Source organism: Plectrocnemia conspersa, unplaced genomic scaffold (genome assembly GCF_051122295.1).
Source record: "Plectrocnemia conspersa isolate PC_06_02 unplaced genomic scaffold, ASM5112229v1 ptg000003l, whole genome shotgun sequence".
Lineage (NCBI taxonomy): Eukaryota > Metazoa > Arthropoda > Insecta > Trichoptera > Polycentropodidae > Plectrocnemia > Plectrocnemia conspersa.
In genome coordinates, this window is record NW_028277167.1 from 28,222,007 (window position 1) to 28,236,284 (window position 14,278).

Sequence of the window (14,278 nt, forward strand, 5' to 3'; positions counted from 1 at the left end):
ACCATCGCCATCATCCAGAGATTCCAAAACAAGGTTCTACGAATGATAAACAAAGCTCCCTGGTATGTTCCTAATGACGTATGTTCCTAATGATATATAACGATCTTAACATAGAATTCATAAAAGATGAAATAACGAACAAATACACGACATACAGAGACAGAATCAATTTTCACCCAAACTAAATGGCAACCGAACTACTTGACTTTAGATATGACACCAGACGACTTAAACAACTTAGAGCAATTGACATACCTGACAGACATGACAAATAATAAATGTAAAATGGTAAATAAGTATAAACAAATAAATTAGTATTATGTAAAATAAATTAGAATAGGATAAAAAGCATCAACAAATCATATCACAGATCAGACTTTTTAACGGAAAATTAGTTAGAGAAAACAAGGAAAAAGCTAAAGCATTTACTGAAAATCTATAAGAAACCTTCAAACCTTTCTCTCTCTAATGGAAAAATAAATAGAGGACTACTTGAAATCACTCTTTCAGCTCAACTTGCCAATTAGGAGCTTCACTCTTAGAGGTCTAATATATTATTAAAATAGATTGTACCTTTTTAAGAGTACTTCAATAAGTCATGATGTATCGTCCGCAAATATCGCTATCGTTACTAAACCTATATTTGGGAGTTGATCTGTATATATTAGGTAGAGTATCGGTCCCAATACAGTTCCCTGTGGAACTCCGCAGTTGTTTTCTTACAGTTCCGTGCACGGAGCTGAGATTATAGATGAAGTTACATTTTTTTTAATAATGAGAAAATCGTTAAATTAAATAATCCATTATTGGACGTCGAATGATTTTTAAAATGAATTAAATTACAAGGATGTAAAGAAGTAAATGTAAGTAAAAAGTAAAAGAAATTGAAAATAGAAATCAAAGCTTTAATATCTAGAATAAAAATATTAAAATAATGCATTTAACATATTGTGTAATCATATTACAGACATTTAAAAAAATTAATAATATGAAGAAATGAAAAAATATGTTATCTTAATAAAAGACAATTTAAATTAGAACAACAACAATATACAAAAAATGGCAAGATATATATTTTTCTGATGTTGATAAAAAAAGGCAAGGTGATAATTTAACAAATACACAGAAAAACTAAAACTGAACTCAAAAGTTTAATAAGACCATCAGAATTGGAAGTTGGCATTGAAAATATAAGACCCATTAATAAAGGTGCTTTAATTAAAACCTGTGACAGTGTAGGGGATGCATACAAAATATCAGAATAAGCAGTAAAAAATTGGGAGATAAATATAATATAAGAATAGGAAATTTAAATAAAAATTATTAGAATTTCAGAAGAACTAAAAAATTATCAATTAAAAATGTGTATAATAAAACCAAATACATAGATGAAAATAAAAGTTATTTGGAAGTAAAATATATAAAAAATAGAAATATACATTATAACGTTTAAATATATAAAATGAGGATCAGAAGAGCACTTATTAAAACAATGCGATAAAAAAGATAATTGTGTAAATTGTTGCCAAGCAAATATCAACTTAAATTTACATGCTCAACATAATTCGATGGATCGAAATTTTTCATATATAAAAGACATGCACAAAATTATCATAACAAAACTCAATACAATATATAGTAACTTAATAAATTAATATCACATGGGAAACGCAAATCTGTAACTGGGATAATGATTAATGCACAAGAGAAAAGAGATAAGATACTCATTGAAAATGAATATCCACTATTTTTAGGATTAACAGAAACACATATCACAAATGATAGTGAAGAATATAAATTTTATATTGATATTATTAAAAGAATATCTGAGGAATAAAATATGTATTTTTCATTCCTAATATTTTGTGTAAATTGAAAATCAATGCAATGGTTAGAAACTAGTTATTTATAATTTAATAATATGTATGTTTAAATGCTTCTATAAATTTTTGTATAAACGATTTTTAAAAAATATCCGTTTATAATATAATATAATTTGCACTCACCTAATTTTTCCGCGTTCTTTTTCTGCTCACACCTGTCACAGACACGTTTATTTTCATCACTGCACTTTTAAACCACACACTATCACTATTTATATTTATTTTTATTATTTACACTTTTTTATCTATTTAAATATTTTTCGATACGTATAAAAACACTCACAATTTGCAGAACAAACACGACACTTTTTTCTCACATATTTCTCCGCACTTTTTACTTTTATTAGCTGATGGTTTTTTAACTCATCTGAAAGCCTTTCTAGTGGATCGACAACACGGCCACAGCAAGATGTGATAGAAACTGGTGAAATGTCATCACCTTACTCAAATGAAAATCTTTAAATTTAATTTTACCGTTACGATTCAAATGTTGATAGACACTGAACGAATAAAACAATGCGCATTGAAATAAATAAAAAAAACATTTTTTTTGTTTATTCCCTTGTTTTTTTTTGAAATATTAACACATCATATATTTAAATCCATTACACGTTGGGGCTTAATTATTTTAAGGCCGATCGTTCTGGGCATTACCCCATGTCTATCATCTGAGTGTTATCAAAAGTATATATCATTCTAATAACTCTTTTCTTATTTGTTTTCCATATTTGTATAAGCGTTTTACCTTTTCTGCCATGTTTCATCTGTAGGGCCTTGATTTTATATTTTTTTGGTTTGTTCCACAAAGTTCTGTTTTCCGTAAAAATAAATATTTTACGAGTAAAACGGTATTTTAAAAATTGTCAGCATAAACACGGTGCCACTTGTCCAGATATGGGCTTAGTACTTTCATCGCCGTGTTTACTAATCTTCCTGTATTTCCGGTGTATTATTTTAAATTACAAATATAACTGGTATTTGATTAATAAAAGATCACTGAAAGAAGAGCAATTTTCGCGATACGTTTCGGTCAATATTTCAGAAGAGACTAAATACTGCATTCCTTTAATTATAAAATGCATTTTTTTATCTGTGTCAAATTCCCGAATTTGGGGTGCGTCATATATTCAAAAGGTATGTTTACCATAAGGAAGCTACATATTAAATTTTAATAAATTTAGCTATAGCGAATTTACTAATAATAACAATTATTTTATGACTAAATTATTAATATAAGGTTGAAAATAACAGAGCAGTTAAAAGTAGCCCCATAAAATATTCAATCAAAAATAAAATATAATTATCAACGAACATGAAAAATCTCATTTCAAGTTTATGTTGTAGTTGTATGTCGTCAAGCAAGTTCTTAACCACGGTGCTCCATGCGTCTGTCAGTCCGACTTTCAATCAAACCGGCGCGGATGCCGTGCGCCCGCCCCCCTCTGCCCCTCTCTGCTCGCCGGTTGCCCCCACCACCCGGCGTCGACGATGAACCTGGGTGGGGGTAAACGCGTTCACCTGTTGTCGCCGCCTCGCCCTCGCGTCACGCCGCGTTGCACTTGCACTCGCGAGTAGAGGAGACGACAGATACACGTGGGCAAGGAGATAAAAATTTTCCCCAACAACACGAATTTATAACATTATAAAAGAGCAGCACAAAACATGATTTGGTATCGATGGTATTAATTGCAGAAGATCAACATTTAGTATTTATTACACCGGATTCTTGAGTCGCGTAGTCTCAAATATTTTTTTATGAAGCAAAAAGTAAATTTATAAAAAAACGTATTTTTAAATATTTTTTATATTTTAATTCATTTATAAGAAAAAATAACATTTTTATTTTAAAAATAACATATACCCGGGTACCCGGGTACCCGCCATGTTTTTCATGGAACCGAAAACCAGGTAATTTTCGACGGGTATCCGGTTAATTTCATTTAAATATTTTTTTCCATTATTCCAAATTAAATGGAAGAGCCGAATCGGCGTTCTTAAGCGATTAACGTCTTTGAACGACAAGAAAAGGGATAGCACTTAACCTAACCTAACCTACCGATGGAATGTAAAAATATTTCGATTGAGTAAGTATTAATAATAACATAATATATTGATTTTATTTCAATATCCTATTTTTTTTATATTATAATAATTATTAAAATAAAATTAAATATAAAATAAAATTTATCACGTCATATTTAATCGAAGATTCAAATTTAATAAAAATTGGACTCTTAGCGGCTTACAAAAGTAGTTTATTTAATAGCTTACAAAATACCCAGAACCTGGAGCCGAACCGGGTACCCGGTTCTTCCTCGCAAAATACCCGTAGAACCGGGTAACTAATTAGGCCGGGTATTTGGATGCCCTATTCGACAACTGCCCAGGAAGATCAAAATTGACGAAAAATGTCTTCAAAGCTAGGTGCTGAAGTCTCTGCAAGCGGAGGCCCATCCATTTTTTCGTGGACAGTGAGATGATAGCTCAAGAATGTGGAACTCAGAGGTTGTAAAGCCTGACACAAACCGTGTCTTTCAGAAATAAATAAACTCGAAGGTTGGAAGGGGACCGAAAACACCGAGATTGGATCTGAAAATTAGGCGAAAGTCATTTGGTCCAATGAAATCAGCTTTAAGATAATTTTAAATTAAAATCGGTTAATATAAAAAAATATATTAATAAAATAATACATTCAAAAAGATTAGAGCAATAAAAAGTTTTTGTGACCCCTGGTGTAGTACATGTGCGTCGAAGAGTCGGAGAAGAATATGTTACTGATTTCGTAGTACCCAAAGTCAAATATTGTGGCGGAAGCGTTATGTTCTAGGGTTGCGTGGCAGCAGTAGGGGCAAGAAACCTGAACATCTGCGAGGATAACATGAATAGTGACATTTATATGTTATTGTTGTAATCCACTTAATGGATTCCTACTGGAAAATATTTTCAAGCACAGACCACGTTCCAGCAAAAAAACGCTTTATGGCATATTTCGCTAAAAAGCAAGGGTCAGTTTGCGTCAATGGGCTTGACGATTTTGGTATTGCCAACACAGTCACTAGACCTAAATTCAATAGAGCATTTATGAGCAAAATTAAAAGAAAAAGTTGCCCAACACAATTGCAAACCCTAAATTAAGCTGCAAGAAGAATTGCAGATGGAATGGATAAACTTGTCTATGTCCATCCGCAAGTCATTAGTTGATAGTATGTCAATAAGATTACATATGTAATTATATCTAAGGGTGGGCCTACTAAATATTAAAAATAAACTTTAAATAAACATTTTAAACAACCTTATTCGGTTTTTTATTTATATTATCACATTTTTTTAAAGATACAAGACGTTTATTGGAGTACCGCATTATAATTATAGTAGGTTAAAATTTCCATTTTTTTACCAATCATTCAATATTTTTAATAACTATTTTATTTGTGTTTGCAACACTTTTTTACATTGGTAACACTGCTGTCAACCGACAGCTTTAGTGAGAAAGTGCACTTAGAAACCTTAAAACAATACATAAAATTAGTAAAATGTTCAAAGGCAGCTCAAGACACTGCAAGACTGTGGTTGATAGTTTTTGCTATATATCTGTAAAACAGATAACTCCAAAGATTTAAACCGCATATTTTCACTACTTCTTGTGCCATATTAGTGATCAAGATAAATCATGGGCTCATGTTTGCTGCACATCTTGTAAGGTAAACCTTACAAGATGTGCATCAAACAGTGGTTACATGGAAAAGGAAGAACGATGTAGTATTTAGTATTTTAGAGCATTTAGTGTTCCAATGGTTTAGAAAGCAAGAGATCATGTAACAGACTTCTGCCTTACTGAGGTCACAGGACTCTCAAATAAAAATAAATATTGCATTTTGTATCCGAACCTTCAATCTGCCATATGATTAGTTTTAGATAGTTCATACCTGTGGCTACTCGATCTTCTAAAATAAAAGATATTATTTTTCATGAAGAACCTATTGCTTCTAGCTCGAGGAAACTGTCATTATCATCGAGCGATGAAAGTTAAGACCACGAAAAAAAACATGTTTAATTCAACAAAATGAGCTTAACGATTTGGTATAGGGGTTTAATTTATAAAAGCATCAAAGCAACGAATTTACTTTCAACAGAAACTAAGATTTCTGATTTTAAATACAAATGAAAATCTAACTTTTTATTTCGATATGATGGATGGCGTTTGTTATTGCAAGGATAGACGAGGATTATTCCAAGAAATGAAAGATAGGAGTCTGTTCATAAATTCATCTTAAAGCAGTTTTGCTCCATATTTGTAATAAAAAACCATCGATTTTAATAGCTCGTGCGGTTAATATGAAAAACCAACGACAGTATGTCTCATCTGATGAAATTGATAAAATACAATTATATCCAATGGAATATTTGTGAGACTTGAAAATTTTTGCCTTACTTCAAGGTTCGCAAAGAGGATTTACGAAGTATTGCTGCTAATTGTGTTTATTGAATAGCAGAGCAATACATGAACATTATAAAATAATAACAAGGTTCGAGGGAACAGAATTTGTACCTGGGAAAGACAATATTAAATTTAAGCCACTTGTAAATTCAGAGAAAAACTTTTCTTACCACCTTTACACATAAAGCTTGGTCTCATGAAAAATGTTGTGAAAACGTTAGATAATTTTTTCAATATATTATGACAACATTTTCAAAAAATTCAGAAACAAAGTTGAAAGAAGGTATTTTTTCTGAGACATAAATACGCAAAATATTACAGGACAAGGAGTTCTAAAACCAACTCACAAGTGTTCAGTTAGTTGCCTGGAAGTCATTGAGATCTGTAGTAGAAGACCTTTTAGATAATAGTAAAGTCCCTTAATTATGTTGATTTAGTGAAACAGTTATTAGGCTGTTACCATAAAAAAGGTCCAAAAATGTTACTTAAAATTAATTTTCTCCATTCGCATCTTGACTTTTTTCATAAAAATCTAGGGGCAGTGATTTTTTTGAGATGAGATAATTTAATATGAATTTAATATTTCAACTATTTTGTATAGATTACAGTTTACTATTATTATATATTTAGCCTTTAGCATTACGTTCGTAATATAAAAATTTTAAAAAATGTTTATTTTAGGAACGTAATTTTATGTAAAATATTTTTTTTAAGTCAAAGTAGTTGCATTCAAAAAGTTTTCAAATTTTGGTAACTTTTCATCTAAAATTGCCAATATTTTAAAACTAGAGATTTAAAAAATAAATATATAAATTAAAACATATATTTTAATTATTATATAATAATCTAAATATAGGCACTCACCTTGTGTTGGAAAATGCTTGGTCGTTTTTGGAATCACAGGAATATCTGTAACAAAAAAATAATTTACATTACTTTATAAAAAAAGTCCAGCCTGTATAAAAAATTCAAATGGTAGCAGCTAACGTTTAAATCGGCTTATGATGTATGCTTGTATCCCTTTGTGCCGAAACTTTTCGAAACGAATGCTGGCAATTAACTACCGTGGGCGTGTCCCATAATCGAAAGATAATGATTATTAAGGCAGGGTTCAATTGTATAATTTATCGACTTGTTCGGTGTATATTTTATATATTTTTTTATTTTTGTTTCACAGCCCGCTTCTTCGGCAACGACAAAAATCTCCAACGACCGTCACCGTGGGTGGCGCTTTTTGTGCGCGTTAATTACAATACGATTACTATTCGAGAGTTGTAACCAGTGGATGAAACTGGATCCGGGACTGCCAGATAATAGATTGTATCAATTTCGACGCTGCTGTTTCTAAAAAATTATTCATTAAAAAAATCAAACGTTCACCGACTTTGAAACATATAATAACAATTAGGTGTATTATATACTATTAGTACGATTAGTTCATCTTGAGATGAGCAACCAAAAAAATAGTCTATTTAAGTAAAATAAAACAAACCTATATAGTTTAGTGTACAGAGGCGTATATATAAATAATATAACTATTTGTTAAGAGAAATCGAAGAATATAAATCCTTTATATCTTTTTTTTGGCAACTAAAAAACTACATTTAAAAATTATTATAATTATAAAATAAATTATTTATAAATGAATATTGTGCATATGAAATATTTTTTAATTTTTATAGATTCGATAAATATCTGCGATATATATTTTTTGTATGATATATCTAATTAGTTTATAACAATTGACTAAAACTAAATTATTAATCCGTAATATATGTACATATAATTTATCAAGGTGTCTAAATTATTGTTAAACATTTATTCTAACAACAGATTTATCTTTAATATTTTTACGAACAAGTTTTGCTGTTTAACGGCCGTTAACGGTCAACGGCGTTTAATGCCGTAACGAAATTTGCATACTTTCCCTTTTCCGATTAAGATATTTTCGTGACGCCATTTTCTCACGACAAGCTCGAAGTCGACGCCGTTTTATTAATTATATATGATTCTGGTCAATTGCAGCATCCGCAAAAAATTGATATGATATTAAAAACCAGTTTCATTCAATCTATAATACAGTCTGTTTTTCCTAATTTGTAAAGTTATACTTTTGATATAGACAATTTATTCTTTAGAAAGATACGAATCAAATAATATAACATTTCTAGAAATCGAACTTTATATAAAACGTGACTATAAATTAGTATTTATATGTAGATTCTAAAATATAGAGATGTATAAAACACCATTAGAAGACATTATTTGGTGATAAGCATCTACAAGTTAATAAAACCAGTTCTAGAATATAGTAAACGAGTTGAATATATTACATTATGTAGAAAATAAATTATTATTTAAACATCAGAAAACATGAAAAATGAGACATTGAGTACATAAAGAAAAATGAGTCAATAAATAGAATAACACATATATTAAAAACCAAAAGGATAAAAAAAAGTTGTACTAGGTTATAAATAATTAAATTTATATAAAATCTTTTCAGTATTTTTTTTTCAATAAATATGTTTATAATATATTATTAAAAATATAAATAAATACAATTTTATTATTGATTATATTAAACTATGACACATAGTACATAGAGTTTTAGGCTTTAAATACATATAAAAAATATGATATAATACATATTACTGTTATATAAAGCTTTGTTAAATTAATGATATTTTTTTTATCTTCTACTTGCAATCTTTATTTTATAATTAAATATCTCATGAGTGATTCATCTATCAGCGATTTATCAGGATATTTATAAATCAATAATTTTTCCCTTTAAACTTCTAGTTGCTCTTTTCATAACCAATTTGATGAGATATTTTTCCGGTCTTTCCTTATATTTACACATCTTCCTTGACAATTTTCATTTTAATCATTTAATATTAAATACACAGACATTTTAGTATTCTGTTTGGGTCTTCTTAATGATAAGTAGACTCTCTTGATCAATTGTGCAATCTTCCGGTGTTAATACTACGTTAAAAATGTTTTTATTTATTTTTCGGTAGTTCTTTAAGCATTAAGCTTAAAATTAATTACACAAATATTTTTTAATAGCTCATTTATTACAGCTTGATTTTTCGGGCTACTGCCGATAATTTAAGTTATTATATAATTATTTCTGTAATTTAGATACATGTTAAAATTTCTTAAATAAAATATAAAACACATTCCCAATCTGAATTTATCATAATTTTATTTTTATAGCTACTTTTAAATGCATCATATATTATGAATGTTTTTGTATTTTTTTTTTAAACCAAATACATTAATTTTATTTGTATAATAATTTAACACTCTGTCGCCTTACACGTTATTAAAATGATTTTGATTTATTGTAAAGATTTCTCATATTAAAATCATGACAGATTTACATTCGAAACTCAGCTCTAAATCAATGCAATATGTACTGTGTATGTGTCATATTTTATAAAAATCAATAACAAAATATTTTGGTTCATTGTATCAAATATAGTAAAGATTGGTTTATGCATATAATTTACTTATTTATATTTAATTAAGAAGATATAAAACTGGTGGCATATGTTATGTTGAGTAAAACTAACATAATAAATTCAGCGTTGGTCGAAATAGATTATGAACACATACGATTTTATAGCATACATGTCATGTCATAATCAAAGACACGATCCACCATATTTCAACGTCGAAAATGGCCGGGGAAAAAATGGCGCCATCGACAGACGAGCTTCACACCGTCGTTTAACATCAAAGTTTTCCAAATATCCATCGCCCACAACTCAAAACATTTTACATTCTACAAAAAACTGTTCTTTTTTGTTGTTCTATAATACCAATCCTTCGGTCAGATTGCCCACGTTGCATTGTGTTCTCCTCTCTCTCTGTTTTGATTTATACAAGGCTCAAACGCATTTTTTCAATCAAAACACGTGAGCACACGTCGAATGTGATTTAGTGGTCACGATCGCGGATATATAAATCCATATAATGTAACATCATATAAAATATATTTACGAAACGCACACACAGCTATTTATCATTTGATGAGAAAAGCGCATGAAAAGGGGGCACCATTCCTCATCATCCCGTTCTTGGCTATATATTTCATTTCAGGCGGTCACTATGCGGATTGTGGACTTTATATTTATAGGGTATTCAACTGAGATGAAAAAAGTAAAAAAATACGTCTTCATCTTTTGGAATGCTGCATTTGATCCCTTGCGTTTTTCACTTGATTCCCGATAAATAACGCGGTATATTTTACATATTTATATAGCCCATCTTAAAAATCGATATGTTACGATGTATAAAAATGTCTCGAAAGCTCGCCCGTCGACCCAGACTCACAGTACAGTCGATATAAATAAATAATATAATTTATTTATTAGCGTTTTATATGTGTAATCAAAATAAACATGTGTAAATTATACGTTTAAAACGGCAATGCAATAACAGGTTATTTTGCTTTAAAGATCTTTTGAAAGCTTTAAATTAATATTTTTAAAAAGCTTTTGCTTTATTAAGATTAAACAACTAGTTATAATCAAGCTTATCATATACAACAATGGCTTACAGTTTTTTTTATTAAAATAAATGATGATTCTTTACAATGTTTTAAACTTCTTAGGAAAATAATTTAGTTACTATTGAGCAATTTTCATATTACAAAGACTTTTTATATATCTATGTATGTAAATAAATGGTTTTTTTATAGAGATTTTTAATATGCATCACAAATATTTCTGTTGAAAAAGTTTTACTTTGACAAAATAATATATTTTATTTTATTGATTAATTATAATTAGTTTTACAATAAAAAAATTAGCTAGTTTTATTAAAAATAAAATTAATATAGTATATATAACTGTTTCATATTTTTTTCAACTACATTTAACTTAATTATACATTAAGAAAAAAATAGACTATTTTTTTATTAAAATTTATTATACAAATAACATGATAATTTTTTGTGTAATACTTTTTAATAAAATTGATTTATGCTTTTCAAAAAAAACACTTAAAATACATAATATTATCATAAATACTATAAAAGAAAAATTTACTACAAACGTAAGATATATTTAACTATGTAAAATTATTTATTATGTGGATTTCTTAAAGTTTATAGAAAGTTTTTTTTTAAAAAAACTTTGATTTTGGCAAAACTGTAAGTAATCATATAAAATGATATATTATAATACAAAGTACAAAATAAATAAATTTAGCAGTAAATTTCAGCTTCTTACTTGAAATAATTATTTGCTTTAGTATAAGAGTAAAATGTTCAATATATAACTTGACTTGTAAAACTAATGTATAAAATACATATCTGCATTTTTGCTATTGTAATTTTATTATTATTTAAAATATGTTAATAAACATAATTATCAGTTTAATAAAAATTCTACTTATTATTCACATTAAAGGGCTAAAATTTAGTATTCGAAATTAAAATTTTAATTTATTGTAAATTTTTAAATGCTCATTAAATTGTAGTTCAAAAATTTTACTTTGCTAAAATATCATTAATCATATTATAATTATAACTATGCAATTCTCATAAAATGTGTTATAATAAAATCAGTTATAGATCAGTTCTAAATTAAAATTAAAAATTTTCCAATGAAAAAAGTAAATTTTTTAAGAAAAAACTTAATTTGTGTTACTGTTTATGTTTTGATTTTTTTCTGTTGAATTCGTTTTATCGATTTTTTTGCTACATTTTTAAACTTGATTATACAGTTAGTAATAAGAAAAAATAATGTTTAAATTTTTTTCTTACAAAGATAATATAACTCAAAAGTTATTTTAATAAAAAATACAGTATAAAACACGTTTTATACAGTTTTCTACTTTTTTTTATAATTTGTATCAAATCTTTTTATTATTTTCTAAAATTTGTAGCTTAGCATAATACAAAGTAATTATTTTAAAAAAATATTTATGATCTATCTGTTATAACACATATTATTTATCAGAGCTAAGTTTTAATAAGCTCTACATTAAAAATATATTATTTTAAATAGCTACAGTATTTTTTTTTATAGAAAATTAAATTAAAATATTTTATATAGGTATAAATAATTTTTTCACACTTAATTAAGCATTGAGTGTTAAAATTTACTTAAAAAATAAATTCAGTACAAAAAAGTACAATTTTTTTTCTAAAAAAGACAAATTTAAACTTTTTTTATATTGTTATTAAATCTTTTCATTGGTTTCCAAAACTTTACCAAAATCATGTACATAGTTTTAATATGTTAATTAAAATGATGAATTCTAAGTTAAAAATCCAAGTTTTATATTTACATTTTTATTATTTTTTCAGTAATGATATTTAATTCGGTAAGATTTTTTCCGCAAATATTCAATAATCTTATATGAAAAATGATGTACCGATTTAAAGGACATAGAGAAATGGACTAAATCGTAACTAAAAAAAAATATTACATCTATGTAACAATAAATATAGAATGTAAGGGTTATATATTATATGTTACAGTGAATATGTCAATATATTTTTAATGGAATCTCAGTAAAATCATATCGGAATAGATTTTCACCGGTAGATACAATTAGTGAAAATATAATTTCACTGACAGATGGTAGTGAAATTATATGTTGCTCTAAACTGTCATTTTTCAGACGTAAATCATATTTAAAAAGTATTTAATTCGAGTTATAAGTCAACTTATAGTCTACAGAAGAGCGCTTATTTTTGTTATAAATGTTTTTTTTTTGAACCAATACAAAGACAATACAAAATATAAGGGCCACCACCACCAAGATGAATTTCGATTCCCAAAATAATTGTAATACGTCACCTGTTAAGGCCATAATGGTAAAACCCAAATCAACTTTGTGAAAATATAATTTACTGAAAAATACACATTTAATGTAATATAAATAACAACAAATTAATATATTTCTGAACAAAGCAGTATTATGTCACATATGTATATATACTTAACAATGATTTTGATGTTTAAACGATAAAAAGTAAGTGGTAGTTCTTTATGATCTAATTTTAAGTATAAACATTTCTATGTTTTTTTATTAAAGATGATATAATGCGAATCAAATTTATCCGTATAGTTACAGAAACATCTGGACTTTTATAGTTATTAACAAGATCGGAGTAAAGAAGTAATATAAAATCATCAAATTTTACAATAAATTAAAACTAAGTATAGTTCTACGAGTATTTGTTATAAAAAGAAACTAAAAGGTTCATGAATAAGCAGCAATTCTTAATTCAGCGGCAACTAATTGATAGTTTTGCAAAAAAAAAACTATAAATTTACGATTATTATTGTACCACCCGCTGCCTGCCTAACCGTCCGTCATCTTTTTTCTCCGTAATCTCCCCAGATATTCCAAATCCAAAATAATGTCCACCAAAAGACCCTCACTGGACGATTTATGCCTTCAGCTCGATCCTCGATCAAGAGCGTATAAAGATCGACAATTAAATTTTATATCGAAGCGGCGGCCCCGAGAGACGGAATGTACCCGAATTAATCTCTTTACGATACCGCTGCGATCTTGACTCTAAATTATGAGCGATATCATTATAGAGAGACGCCATCTTATGTGTGTATAAAAAAAGGAACGCAGCGAGTGAATGAAATATACGTCGACTGTCAGAATATTAATAGGTAACACAAAAGGAGTACGACTTATGATAAATGCGCGGGGAGGGTTTCTCATTATAGAGATGGCCAAATCAAAAGTCTTTATCGCCTGCCTCTCACATTTATCATGTTTTATACGCCGCCCATTCGAGAGAGGCGTGAGTCGTGAGCCCGGTCAGTCAGAGAGCCCGAGCTCCCGGCTCCGGCCCTGCAGGGGGCGACCCGAAACGTCCGAAGCTCCATAAACATCCTATGGCCGGCGGAAGATGGCGCCCGGGGCAAAGTCGACCGGTCGCGGATTGACCCCGACAAGACGGCGGCTT

The 14,278-nt window shown here is 28.4% G+C and overlaps 1 protein-coding gene across 1 annotated transcript in view; it reads right to left on the bottom strand.

The window, feature by feature from the left end:
* Positions 1 to 14,278, bottom strand: part of LOC148237161 (protein tiptop-like) — a 490,960-nt gene that overhangs the window by 427,187 nt on the left and 49,495 nt on the right. The window contains exon 2 of the mRNA XM_088181923.1: positions 7,186 to 7,230. The gene's annotated coding sequence lies outside the window, so the exon portion shown is untranslated. The remainder of the gene's footprint in view (positions 1 to 7,185; positions 7,231 to 14,278) is intronic.